This window comes from Eulemur rufifrons, chromosome 1, assembly GCF_041146395.1.
Source record: "Eulemur rufifrons isolate Redbay chromosome 1, OSU_ERuf_1, whole genome shotgun sequence".
In the NCBI taxonomy this organism is placed as follows: domain Eukaryota; kingdom Metazoa; phylum Chordata; class Mammalia; order Primates; family Lemuridae; genus Eulemur; species Eulemur rufifrons.
Window position 1 is genome coordinate 2,192,022 of NC_090983.1, and position 13,793 is coordinate 2,205,814.

General features: G+C 53.9%; 1 protein-coding gene and 1 long non-coding RNA gene across 2 annotated transcripts in view; one reads left to right on the forward strand and one right to left on the reverse strand.

The window, feature by feature from the left end:
* TWIST2 (twist family bHLH transcription factor 2) overlaps positions 1-13,793 on the reverse strand; it is a 52,172-nt gene that overhangs the window by 17,612 nt on the left and 20,767 nt on the right. The window lies entirely within an intron of this gene.
* On the forward strand, positions 8,508-10,868 carry LOC138381332 (uncharacterized). Its single transcript, XR_011233153.1, has 3 exons — positions 8,508-8,665; positions 8,984-9,076; positions 10,218-10,868. It is a non-coding gene; the product is annotated as an uncharacterized lncRNA (long non-coding RNA).

Consider the following 13,793-nt stretch of genomic DNA (forward strand, 5'->3'; position numbering starts at 1 on the left):
GAATAGATATCTTCAACAAATTTCAAGACAAATGTCATGAAGTTAGACTGATTTTGGTAAATTTAGTGAATGTATGTACAGATGGTGCACCTTCCATGACAGGAAAATATGAAGAGTTTATCGCACAGATTAAAAAGTATTAACAGATCCAGATGATCTCATTCTTTTCATTGTAACTTGCATCAGCAAAATCTCTGTATTAAAGCTACTATTGTAAGTGACAGTTTGTGACAGGTTATAAGTATTGTTAACTATATTCATACAAATGCAACACGGCATTGTCAGTTTTATAACATGCTAATGTTGAAATGTGAGGTATTCAGTGTGGATTTGTCATACCATTCTAAAGTGCATTGGCTATCGCAGGGACAGGTGTTAGTCAGAATTTTATCTCTTTGAGAAGAGACAGTTAAATTTTATGCAGAACAGAATCAGCAACGTGAATTATTAAAAGAAGATTTCTGTAGGAATGCAGCATTTCTGTGTGATACCCTGTCCAATTAAAACTACTTGACTATTTCTTTGCAAGGTGAAACTAAATCTATATATATGTGGCAAAAAATCCAAGCATTTTGAAAAAATTATCTTTTTCAAAACACTTCTTCAAAAGGAAATTTTGGATGAGTCTTTTCCCCAGTTAGCAAAGGTCAATGAGCAGCAGGATGATATATGCAAATCATTTGAAGAATCACAGCTGTTCCAGACCCATTAATTGGAGAATACAATGAAAGGTTCACTGACTTTGAGAACCATCACATCACACTCAAATTAGCATTTCAGCCTCACCTCATTGGTATCACCAGGGCACCTAAAGAACTAGAGATGGAATTGATTGAGCTCTCAGTAGATGACTTTTTTTTTTTTTTTTTTGAGACAGTCAATGTTGGATGCTAAGAAAGATCCAATTGAAATATGGAAAAATGCAGTAGAATACCCACACCTTTGGCAACGCACCTGAAACATGCTTTCTTGCTTTTCAACCACTACTGCTGCAAATCTACATTCTCCGACCTAACCCAAATCAACACGCCCTTAAGGTCACAAGTGACTGATACCCGTCTAAACGTTCAACTGAAACTTCGGACCTCTGTGCTGCAACCAGTCAAATGCTTTCCAGCAAGAAGCACACAAAACAAAGTCATTAAAAGGTTAATTAACTTTAAAATTAACAAATAGTTTTCATTTTTTGAAATTATTTGGTACCTAGTACTTAGATTTTTACAAAATAATGTACATTTTTAAGTATTTCTAATTAAAGTTTCTTGAATGCAGCCTTACTTGATTACAGCTCAATTAATGCTGCCTTCCAACCAAAGTTTCCTCTTCTGCACTCGAAAGAAAACTCCAAGACACGTGAGTGGATTAGCCTCGCATTGAAGTCCTTCTGGCACCTCTGCCGTGGGTTGTTGTGATTATTGACACTGATCTTAGATGTTGCTAATGTGCTTCTCTGGGCCAGGTCTTCAGGGCTGCCCTGACCAAATGCTGCTCCTCTGTCCCCTACTCCGTCCTCAGCAGGCGCAGTTCTGCCGTGATAAGGTCCGGCATCTGGCATCTCCTCCGGCAGGAAGAGTCTCTTGCTACTGGGAACGTGAGCTGAGAACAGAGCCCCGCTGACCAAATGTGCGACCCTTCGAACACTGTACCTGCCTCCTCTCAGCTCAGCAGCATCACTTGCCTCCCACTCAGCTCAACGGCATCACCTGCTTCCCGCTCAGCTCAACGGGGTCACCTGGCCTCCCGCTCAGCTCAAGGGCGTCACCTGGCCTCCTGCTCAGCTCAATGGTGTCACCTGGCCTCCTGCTCAGCTCAAGGGCGTCACCTGGCCTCCTACTCAGCTCAACGACATCACGTGGCCACCTGCTCAGCTCAATGGCATCACCTGGCCTCCTGCTCAGCTCCAGGGCATCACCTGGCCTCCTACTCAGCTCAACAGTGTCACGTGGCCTCCTGCTCAGTTCAACGGTGTCACGTGGCCGCCTCCTCAGTTCAATGGCGTCACCTGGCCTCCTGCTCAGCTCCAGGGCATCACCTGGCCTCCTGCTCAGCTCAACGGCATCACCTGGCCTCCTGCTCAGCTCAACGGCATCACCTGGCCTCCTGCTCAGTTCAACGGTGTCACGTGGCCGCCTCCTCAGTTCAATGGTGTCACCTGGCCTCCTGCTCAGCTCCAGGGCATCACCTGGCCTCCTGCTCAGCTCAACGGCATCACGTGGCCTCCTGTTCAGCTCAAGGGCATCACCTGCCTCCTGCTCAGCTCCCAGCACCATCCAGAACAGCCTGTGGGCTGGATGAGCATCACGCTGAGGTGGTGGCTGGGGGTCTCCAACATCCGATGCCCCTGGGCCTCCATTAAGCGGCCCAGAATCTTCCTTAGACTTCTGGGTCCAGTGAGCTCCTGGTTGGAAGAGGGAATACTGTGTACATAGGTGCTCATCTTTAAAGCACCGGCACCCCTTACGGCGTCCTCTGAGAAGACATTTGAATTCTCCCTCATACTGTGTACTATGGCTAGAGAATCATAAACGAAAGTTTTTAGTGAACCAAAAGGATGTGGAAAGAAACCACTTTCCCCCCAGCAGTCTCTCTTGAGTTGCAGGTATGTTAACTGTTGAACTGAAGACACCGGGGGGGGGGGGGGGGGGGGTGCTAAGCAGTGCTCTGTCCCTGGGACTCAGACCCCACGAGAGAGCTGAGCTGTTCTGTTGGTTTGCAGAATAAAGTTCACTGCACATTTTATGTCTTAATGGGAAAATCATTAGTAATGTGATTTTAAAGCTAAGATTACAAAAATACGTTAAAATGTTTTAAAAAACCTAGTCCCCTTCAGGCTGTGATCCTGGCGAGCATTCCAGTGACACTGGCTCCACCCCCGGCTGCCCTGAACCCTGGCAGCGCGGTTCGCAGAGTTCCTGGGCATCTCCTTGGTAAGTTCATACCATCACTCTCAATGTCACCCGGAATCTCACCTTTTCTGCCAGCAGGCACCAAACACCCACAGGACACCACACGAGTCAGTGACGAAGGTCCTCAAGGACCAGGGCCGACGCCAGTCGCTCTGAGCTTCTCAGGGGAAACGCGTCGTCACACGCCCTCTGCGCGCAGACGTTCTCCCACGGGGAAGGAGCTCCGCGCACGAACCCTTCCTCCTGCCCTCTCGCCCTCGCCACCCCCGGGGAGCTGGAGCCACCTGCTGCCGGTGGGTTTGGGGAGAGTGAAGTGGGTGTGCGCAGCTCAGCCCCAAGTCTTCCTCTGGGAGCAGGGCGCTGGCGCGGGGAGGCACTCGGTCCAGCCCTGGGGTCACTGGGGGGGAGTCTGCTGGACCGCGGGACCCCTCATCTGAACACTTACCCATAATAAAGGGACATTCCCGTCGGCCCTCCCCTGGCCACCTGCCTGCCCCAGCACCAGGCAGGCATGAAGGTGCCGCTCTGTTCCCACCCCTGCCAGCCTGTCCCATGGCCTGTGCCACACGGACCACCAGACGCCTTGAACCTGTTCATGAATCATACCACGCCTAGAATCTTCTTCTGCAGCTTAGACCTGAACATATAGCATGAGCGGGGGCACGTGGAGGGGACAGCCCCTACGCCGAGGACAGTGCAGGTTTAGCACGTGCCGTGGGACAAGGCAACTTGCAGAGGGAGCTTCTCTCAGGCCAGGCGGGGCCCTCCCGTCTCACCTCTGCCACCGGCTGTCTGAGGGGCCTTGGCCACATCTCGGCCCCCACTGGACCCCACTTCTGCAGGGAGAAGTGGGGAGACCTGCCCCTGGGTCTCATGGCCCCGAGGGCCGAGAGTGTTGGTGTCTCCAGGGAGACCTGGGAGCTCACTCGCACCTCCCGTCCCGGCACCTCGGTGGCCGGCAGACCTGTCCCAAAGAACCTGCTAGTAGGTGTGGAGCCCGACCTTCCCCAGCAGGCACTGGGCATTGTGAGCACCGCGGGGTTTCTGGGGGGGCTGCGCCTCACGGAGAGATCTCCCTGGGGGAAGGAGCTGAGGGGACGAGCTCTTACTGCCCAGGGGAAGGACGTCAATTCCTGAAGTCGCAGATGCGCAGGGAGAGCAGAGCCACAGCTACGTGCATCTCACAGCAGGGAAACCAGTGACAACACAGGCCTGTCCGTTGTCATTCCTGAAAACCGCCTCCCCCTCCACCAGGCACAGAATCAACATGTCCTTCCCCAGCGTCCCCGCAGGACCCTCGGAGCTGGGAATTCATCTTATTTCAACTCCGTCTGTATGCTCACAGCTCCTCCCTGGCCAGGCTTCTAGAAAATTCTTTTGCTCAAATGACAAATGTTTTCCCTGATCTCTCTTCAAAACCCCAATCCTTTTCCTTCTATTGGAACTAAGGGGCAGGGAGAGGGAGGCTGGGCTCCCGTGTCCGCTGTCCCTTCTCCCTTCACTTTCTGTTTTTTCTCTCCTTATTTTTTCTGTTCAATGTCAAGTAAGCCAGCCCAGCTCCTCAGAGACAAGCAGCTGCAGAAACGAGCGAGAGTGGATTTCAAATCAGCAGAGAATTTTAAAAATGAGTAATGTGGTAAAAGGAACCCGGTCTGCAGCACCGCGCAGCTCTGGCTGGCTCCCCTGCGCTCGGGGACCCCGCGCTCCTCGGCGAGGATATACAGTCCACAAGGGGCGACTTCCACGGGAAAGGGACCGTCGCCAGCCCAGCCCTAGTAATAAAACAAGAGTCACATAAATACCAGGCTCTCCTCCAACTCCTCCAACTCCTCCGACCCAAGTGAATAACAAAGCAGAAAATGGAGGCTCAGAAAGGCAAAGGCCTTGCTCAGGTTTCTAGCAGAATTAGCAGAAAAACAGAACCCGGGGGAAGAATCACACAGGAATGTCCATGTCCATCTCCCAGAGCTGGGGGCAGCGGTTTTAAGGAGGTTAAGCGACGTCAAACCCAGGGGCTGAGACGTTTGCACACTGGACCGTGGCTTCCCTGAGCTCCAGCCATCCAGGGCGCGCACACCTGGACAGAGCCTACCTGCTCGGGGCTCTGAGCGGCCAGGACTGCCCCCGCTTGCTGGAGGAGCAACCCAGAAAGCATTATTTTATTTTGCTAAAGGAAGCTTTGTCCTTGGAGAACTTTTAAAATCGAGTCATCACTTCCCAGTACTCCAAACACACAGGCTCCCAGGAACTTCCCTCATCAGGAGACAAAATGAATCTGTAAGTTACAAGCAAATTTGCTCCTTTCAGGAAGTTTTTCTCATGAATTTAAGTGTTTTTACAGATCATTAACTCCTGGCCGGGAAGCCAGGGCACAGAGGAAAGCTAAGCTGGAGTGTGAGCTGCTGCTGCCCAGGAGACCAATCGCAGTCAGGGCGAAGAGGCTCCAACGGTCGCACCAGGAGTCCGCGTTCCCCCAGATTAAATTCACACATGCTCCTGGAGAGCCGTCTGCGCTGCAAGGCCGGGCACCCTGGCACAGCACGGGACACAAGGCTTTTGCATTTCTGTTCGGGCTGCAGTGTAAAAGTGGAAAAAAAGCGTTGATCTGTTTTCCAGCCGCCACCTTATGTAGCGGTGTCGGTGGTTCTGAGAAGGCCAGGAACGCAGGTAGGCACCCAGAGCGCTGGACGGAGGCCTGGGACTCCCACACTCCCCGGAAAACAGCAGGGGCGAGCGTGTCCAGGACGGTGCCCCTCGGGAGTGGGAGGCCCAGGCTGCTGCTGGGGGGTGGGGGAGGAGCCCCCCAGGAAGAGGGGGTGGGGGGGCCCTGATGTATGAACAGGGACCCGGAGCCAGGGAGGCCCAGACTTACACATCCTGGCTCAGTCTGTGCTAATCAAGACAGTGGGGGCGACAGAGACAGAGACGGAGAAAGACAGACACAGAGACTAGAGACAGAGACAAAGAGACGAGAAATGGGCAGTCCTGTCTTCACGGAGTTGCTTTGCACCCAGGGCTCACGTGGTGCAAAGCCCAGGCGCACAGTGGGGGCACCTTCTCCTCCCTGCAGCCCCGGTCAGGCCCGGAGCTCCCATCAGGGGGCCGAGTGGCTCCTCCGGAAAACAGCTCCTTCCCCAGGTAAACGCAGGTGCAGAGTCCCCCAGGGACTCGTGCAGGACCCCAGACGAGGAGACACGTGACACGGGGCAGAGACAGCCACAGCCCAGAGCATCAGCCCAGCCCAGCTCAGGGGCGGAGACCCTGCACCCCCACAACGATACACGTTTCCTATTGGGGGTGGCGTCCTCTGAACCCAGCCCAGGTAGGGGCCCTGCCTTGCTGCTGGGGACACAGCTCCTGGTGCCCGGGCAGGCTGAGGGCGTGAATGAATGAATGAGGAGGACTAACTCTCTCTCTAATACCTCTCATTGGATGAGTAAACACACCCAGCCCGGGCTTGTGGGAAGGGGATGAGCTCCATAGTGTCGCCAGTCTTGACGATGGCCACGTGCTCATTAATACGCTGATGGTGAATCACAGCCTGAAATGCTGGTGGCCCAGGGCTCTGTCCAAGGTCCCTGCTCTGCCCACAGGGCATGGACTCTCCAGGGGCAATTCCTTCCCTCTGGGCCCTGAATCACACCCTACCCAGTGATCGTAGTGGGTCCCCCACAAATGAAAGCCCCTTAAACCATCTCTGCTTCTCTCTCTGCGTGGAATGTTCTCTCCACCTCTGGGGGCTTGCTCAGTGCTGCCTCCTCTAGGAAGCCCTCCCTGACCCGCACCACACCAGCATGGCCAACCCTCCCTCTCCACGTCCAGGGAGCTTCCCCAGGGTCCTGCAGGCTGCACATGTCCACAGCCCAGGGCTGGTGCCCGACTCAGGGCAGCACGGGGTCCTGTAACCACCACCCAGTTACCGCCAGAGCCCTGATGTCCAGGACAATGATTTTCAGCAAATGCCTTCCTAGCTGGGGGTGTTGGAACGGGAGTGGTGGGGAAGGGGGAGGAGGCGTACTTTAGAAAACCCCACAAGCAATTCTACCCACGTGGCGGGTGTGGCAGATGGCCAGGCAGCCCCAACAGGGGGGTGTGTCTGCTGAACAGGGTGACAGTGCGATTCATCATGTAAAGTGAGACTTTGTGGGAATGAAAGGTGCACTATCAATAATCACGTTTGCAGAGCAGGAGGACACCAGGACAGCCCTGTGCCAACAGGCAGGGACGGTCATCTGACTGAGGGGCCATCACTTCTGATGTTCCACCCCACCCCCACCAGCCGACAGAGCCCTGATTCCTGAGCTGGTCGGGAGAGGGCACCACCCCGAGCCTCTCCAACACGCACGGCCGGGCACGGGCGGCCCCACCCGGCAGGGGCGCACGGTCTCAGTGCGGAGACAGCCGGGACTGTGGGTCCAGCCACGATGGCCAAGGCAGCCCTTCTTGCTATTCGTGCTTGCTAGAGTCTTTCTCTGTATAAAGCACACATTGTAGCTTGATATTTTACAAGTAGAATTTTTTAACATTATGGTCTCCTTTCTCATGACTTGGGGGTTTCAGCCCCTCCGCAAGATCACACGCCGTCACTTGGCAAGTTCAAGAGAAGGTTATTGCCGCGACCTCCAGCATTAACATCCAAGAACACTAGAGAGAGAAGTAGGTCGTGAAGGAAGCGGGCCGCCGAGAGAGGAGACAGCGACCCGCGCTGAGAGCACGGCCCCCTGCGGACCGCTCCCGCCCTGCCCCGCGGCACCCGCAGCTCCCGCCCTGCCCCGCGGCGGCCGCTCTCGGAGCCGCGTTTCCGGGTTAGATCTGCGCAGTCGCTGCTGTTCCGGAGAAACGCTTCCGGTCTGCGTTATCTCCTGGAGGAACAGATTCCAAATCGGCCTGGGGAGCCCTCCTCACCTGGAGGAAAGATGCAGCCCACGCAGGGGCGAGCAGGGGCCCCTGTCCCCTCGAGCTGGGCCCTGACAATCACCAGGCCCGGACGCTGAGCGTGTCTGCGGGTTCCCACGGCCTTGGCGAGCTCCGGAGGCCCTACCTCTTCGTTTTCCTGATGCTCTGGGCTTGATACTCTCCGGCTGCCATTTAACTCTAGATGAGAAAACTGGAGGAAAAGTGTAACGGTAACCATGAAAGGCGAGCGTGAGCCATCACGATCCGCACTGGTGCAGAGACCAGGCCCTGGCTGTGTGGCATTGCCGGGGACACGGGAGGGGCGCGGCTGGGGCTGCAGCTGTTTACCAACTAAGACAGAACTTTGGCCTATTAACCACCTCTGCGGCTGTTCTCGGCTAGACCTGCCCAACACCGGCCTTGTGGAACTAATCTCTGAGTGACGCACCCTGCCCCCGCTCACGGGCACTGTCCCCTCCACCCTGGGCCTGAGTAGGACAGATATCAGGGCTGTTCCTGAGCTCATTCCATTTCTGTCTGGTCCCCAACGTGCACCCCAGTGATTCAAACACGGGTGCTTTGGCGGCACAAGACCTCCCTCCCCACTTTCTTGTGAATTTCTTGGATGTGTCTGATGTCTCGGTCTTCCATGTACAACTGAGAATAATTCTGTTGAATGAAAAAATTTATTAAATATGTGAATTAACTTGGGAAAGAAATGACATGTTCACAATCCCATGTATTTCCAAATAGCCCCATAGTGAATAGAGCTCCTCTTTCAAGAAAACACTCTAATGGACTTCCCAGGGGAGAGATTTTTTCCTCAGAAAAGTCCGCCACACGTCTCATGAAGCACACACCAGGTAGTATGTATGTTTTGTTTTTGTGAGTGGCATCTTTTTGTTTCATATGATATAGTCGGTTATTACTAGTGGGTGTGAGAATGTTTTTAAAAAATTATCTTCACTTAATAATCAGCATCCGCTCTAAATTGTCTCATTAGTTCTGATGATTTTGAAACAGTTTCTTTTTCGGTGATGGGGTCTGGAGCAAAGCTCCTCACAGGCAATTGTACCATCTGCAAATAATGATACTTTTATCTTCTGCTTACCCACAGCCTGAGGTCTATTTCTTTTCATTGTTGTATAGAATCATTTTCAAAGTTCAAAATAATGTTACAGAACAGTATGTTGGCGAGAATCCTACTGACTGTTATGCAAATGGCTTGAGTGTTACATCAGCTTCTGGAATAGATATGCTGGAGCTCTGTGAAGGTAAGGAAGAATCCTTTTATTAAAGCTTCTTAAGACTTTAAATATCAGAAAAAGATTTTAATATCAGAAATACGTTAAATTTTTCTCAAATGCATTTTTAGTACCTATTGAGATGATTCTGCTTTCTTTTTTGACTATAGATGTGCTTAATTACACACATGAGCCAAAGACTCTGAACAGTCTGACGCTTCTGCCACATGTGGCCACAGTCTGTTAAAACCTGGCAGAAGTGTCTGAATGTCCTACCCTCACACTCCACAAATAAACCCTCCTTGTTCCTGGAGCCCTATTCTTTTGAAATATTGCTGAATTTCTTTTTCTTAGAACTTAAGCTCCTAACGAGATAGATTTTTTTCCTGTCCTTGACAGGTTTTGGTAGTGTGCTCTGAGGTTTTCATGTTTTCCTTTTTTCCCCACTGAGTTTCTGTCATGTTGGGGACTGTCCCCGAAGGCGGGGGCTTTGTCTCTGCACTGTCACTGCACCCTCAGCCTGACACACCAGTGGTGCTTAATAACTGAGCGCACAGTCCTTGAAAGTAGAAGGAAGGTACCCAGACAAAACACCTTGAGCTTGACATCTCCTTTGGAGGCAGTTCATGAGATTTTTGTAGTCACTTTTCCTTGGGTTTTGCTCTTCCCGACTGCAAAATTCTTAGGAGAAAGGGAAGTTCTGAGCCACTGAGAGTCCCCTATTGCCCACGGCGGACGCTGCCTTGATTTCACACTAGTGAGGTTCAGCTATCACTGAACCTCCCAGTGGCCACATGGCCATCCCTCTGCAGCCACCCAAGGGGGCGGTGGCCGGCGAGCCAGGGGGCTTCTAATGAGCACAGGTCATCGCTACAGAACTTTGTTTCTGCTAGGGTCTCCCACATCCACAGCTAGTAAGTGGGGTGGACTTGAAGCCTGGGCTCGGGGCCACGTGGCCTCAGGCCCCTGCGTCCTAGTGTCCCTCCGCAGCCCTGCAGATAGCAAAGCCCCCGGGGACCGGCTGCCCGGCCTTATTTATTTTCCCTCTATTGCATCAGAATCTTCTGCAGTAAACTTTCACTCAGGATAGAGCTGAGCTTTCCAGGGGTCTTTGCCAAGGATCTGTGAAGTAACCTTTCCATCCATTTATTTTCTCGGTACTTGGGGACAGAGGAGAAATGCATACAGAGCCATGACCCCCAGAAACTCGGCCGAGTGACTGACACATGGGAATTTGTCTGGCCTGATTCATGGCATTCCCGTGACCCTGGTCAGGGAGCTGAAGTTCACGGCATTTCCTTGGCTCCCACCGGTTTGTGAACGCCCAGCGTGCTGGAAGCCGATCTCTCTTGCAAGGTGCTGCGCAACTCTGCGCGGTTTCCCAACAAGCCAAAGCCAGCTGCGTGGAAAACAGAGCCACAAGGGTGCACCCTGCACGGGGATGCCAGGCCAGTACCACGTGTCCTTCGAAATTTCCTCTTTGATCTTTTGGCTGAACCCACTTCCCCCAGAGAGGAAGCGTCTGGAGGCACAGTGACGAGTCCACCCCAGCAGGCAGACTGGGGGCGCGGATGTGGCCTTCCCCTTGGCTAGACCTGCAGCTACAACCTTGCCTCTCACCTGCAGGCTGAGTGTCGCCAGGGCTCACCCCAGCACCAAGAAACATCCGGGTCCACTGTGACCCGAGACAGTGACGGGCCCCAGGTGTCCCAGCTCTGCAGCCAGGGTTTGCCCGGTTGGGTCAAACTGTTTATGAGATGAGAAACCCAATGAATGTATTTCATATTTTCTGTATTGTTTCCTGAGACTTCTGGTAGCAAGAGAAAAATAAAGCCATTCAAGCTGTGCATGCCCAGCTGTCCTTTCATACCGTCCAGCTAACTGCTTCCTCGCTCAGCTTCACTCCTCTTGGTTCCCTCACACATCCTACGTGAAGTCACCGGCACAGCCTGGGCGGGTCAAAGTGAGCCACAGGGGAGGTCCAGGAGGAGAGAGAGAAACCGAAACACAGAATCTCATGTGGAGGAAAATCAGGTGCCGTGGAGCCCAGGGCGGCCCCCTCGCACCTGAATCACAGGTGGGCATCCACAGGATGCTCACCTTGGCGGCTGCGGGGAGGGAGCCCCTGCAGATTCCCAGGGAAGGAGCAGAGCCCACGCTCTGTCTGCAGGAAAGCGCCAGGCACGGGGACACGCCCGGGGGCTGCAGGTGGCATTCCGCAGGGAGAGAGCCATCCAGTCAGGACACCACCTTTCAGAAAGTTCAGCCTTTTCTGCAGAAGCCTGGGGACAACCAACGTCTCATTGGCTGCATGCTTCACATTTTTTTCTATTCTTTTGCAAAAGAACATCAAGTCACTAAAACAGACATTTTAAGGCCCAATAATGTAGAACTGCAGAGAAATACCGCATGTGAAAGTAAGATGCCCACAGCAGCAAGGCTGAGTTTTTAAGCAAATTGGATTTTCATTTCCTGGACCTAGTAACGCAGGATTGAATGACAGCTCTGGGCAGTTGTGCTCCCGGGAGCTGTTTCCCCTGAGCAGCGGTGGCTGCCGACCTGAATGACCTCCCTGCGCTGCCTGGCCGCTGCCCCCTCAGGAGGGTGTGGTCCACATCGCGCATGGGTCCCACCTCGTTTACAAAGACAGTCCCCCCCACCCCCTCACCCCCTCTGTCACCTTGGGTGGAGCTCTGCCTTGCAGACTTGCAAATGAATTTTTTTTCTTGACAAAACATGGACCGCAGGTTCAGGGTGAGTTATCAACAGAGCTGTGAGCCAGCGCACATAGCGGCCCCGTCCCCAGGCTGGCTTTGGGGTCAGAGATGGCGCGGAGGAGAAGCACAGGCTCCCAGCGTCTCCTGAGCGAGACGTGAGCAAACTGCTCGCTGTTCTGTTTCTGGCGTGGGGACGCTCCGGGGCACCCCGTGCAGGCACACGAATCCTTCCGAGACAGCGTGACTTTTGGCCCAGCTTTGCTCCCGTCCTCCCCTGGCGCATTCAGACTCGGGGCGGGGGTGGGGAGCACCCATATTTGCCTTCCCGCTGTGTCGTCCTTCCCACGGCAGGTAAGGTCCTAACAATGTCACACTCAGCAGGACACCGTGGTGCTTGTGCGTGTGGGCGTGTGCATGCCGAGCCATCTCCCGGGCTCCCTTCTGCCCCGTCCCGCCATCCCCCTGCACCCCTGCTCTACACGCCTAGTCCTCCATCTGGGCGGGACCCCCACTCCACTCAGCTCCCGGCGGAAGCGCCCCCTCTTCAGAGAAGCCTCACGTGGTCACCAGGACACCTGCCGCCTGCCCTGTCCCATGCCCCGCCCTCCCCCAGCGCCGGTGACCAACCCACACGCGCTCTGCCCCTCCTTCCGTGGCAGCTTTGCCAGCACGTGCCCCGACTTCTTCCCTCCTGCATCCCGCTCTCGAACGCGGAGCCCACACGTGCGAGGTGCACAAGAAATATCTGTTGAATAAATGGCAGAGCCAGCCAAGCACCAGGCCTGGTCTGGCCTTCCCCACCGTGTCCGGGAGAACCAACCCGTCTCGTCTTTGTTTGCAAACCACTGTTGTGCAGCACCTGCGTGTGTTTGTGCCGAGTGGCCGCGTTCACAGCTGTCTCCCTGGCTGGATGGAGAGTCCTCCATAGGAGACACCAAATCACAGCCATCTTTACGTCTCGGCACCAAACATAAGGACTGCAAACAGTCAGTGCCCAATAAACGTGTGTGCAGCGTGAAGGGCTCTGACCCCACGGCTCCATCACATGGTGATGCCAGCTATTCCAAACCGCCCCGTGGACTGTGTGCTTCTGGGCCGTGTGTTCATGACCTCAGATTTCCCAGACCTGCAGAATGGGCGCAGCACTGGTCACCTGTTCAGCAAACCGTCCAGGTGCCCGAAGTCCAGTGGGCACCTGCCGGGCCCCCACCTGCCTCTCCCTGGCTGGCCCGGCTCCCCCTGTCTCCCCATGGGTAGATGCTATTTAATAATTCATGGTTCCGAAAATGCCTGAAACCTTTTGTCTGAATGACCTTGATGACTCCTATCTATACCCAATTGAGAGACATTTAGCCCAGTTCTTAGAAAAGAAAGAACATCACCCTTCTCTCCACAGGGTTGGCTAAAAAGTTGCTAGATTTAAATGCAGAGAAACAAGAAGACACTCACAGGCTCCGATTTCTGCAAAGGTTGGGATTCAACCTTCTTGGAAATCTGCAAGCATCTGTTCCAAGTAGAATGTGCTGGAAGCTCTAGCATCCATGCCTCTGACCCATCAAGCCCCTTCTGTGGGCCTGGCCTAGCCCTGGCCTACAGCCCAGGCCACTGTCCAGCCCAAATCTCATCATGGCATGGCAACCTAGAACACCTGCCCCCTGGGTTAAGCATCAGATGAGTAACAAGTCTGAGGGCTTAAAAGTTGGCCCCAAACAGCCAGCACTAGCCCAGGACCCTTGGCCAGGGACTATCAGAGGCATGTGATACCAGCAGCTCACGGACACGGCACAGGGGCACCCAGGACCACGGCTGGACCCCCATGCAAGAGTCCTGTGCCTTCCAGTTAATACGGCAGAAGCATCTCCCGAAAGGTTTGGGGTTTGGTTGTAGTAAAACACACTTAACATAAAATCTGCCGTCCTGACCACTGTCAAGCGCACAGTGCGGTGGCTGTATGAACATTCACACTGTTGTGCCACCGTCACCACCGTCCGTCTCCAGAACGCTTTCGTCTTCTCACACTGAAATCCATC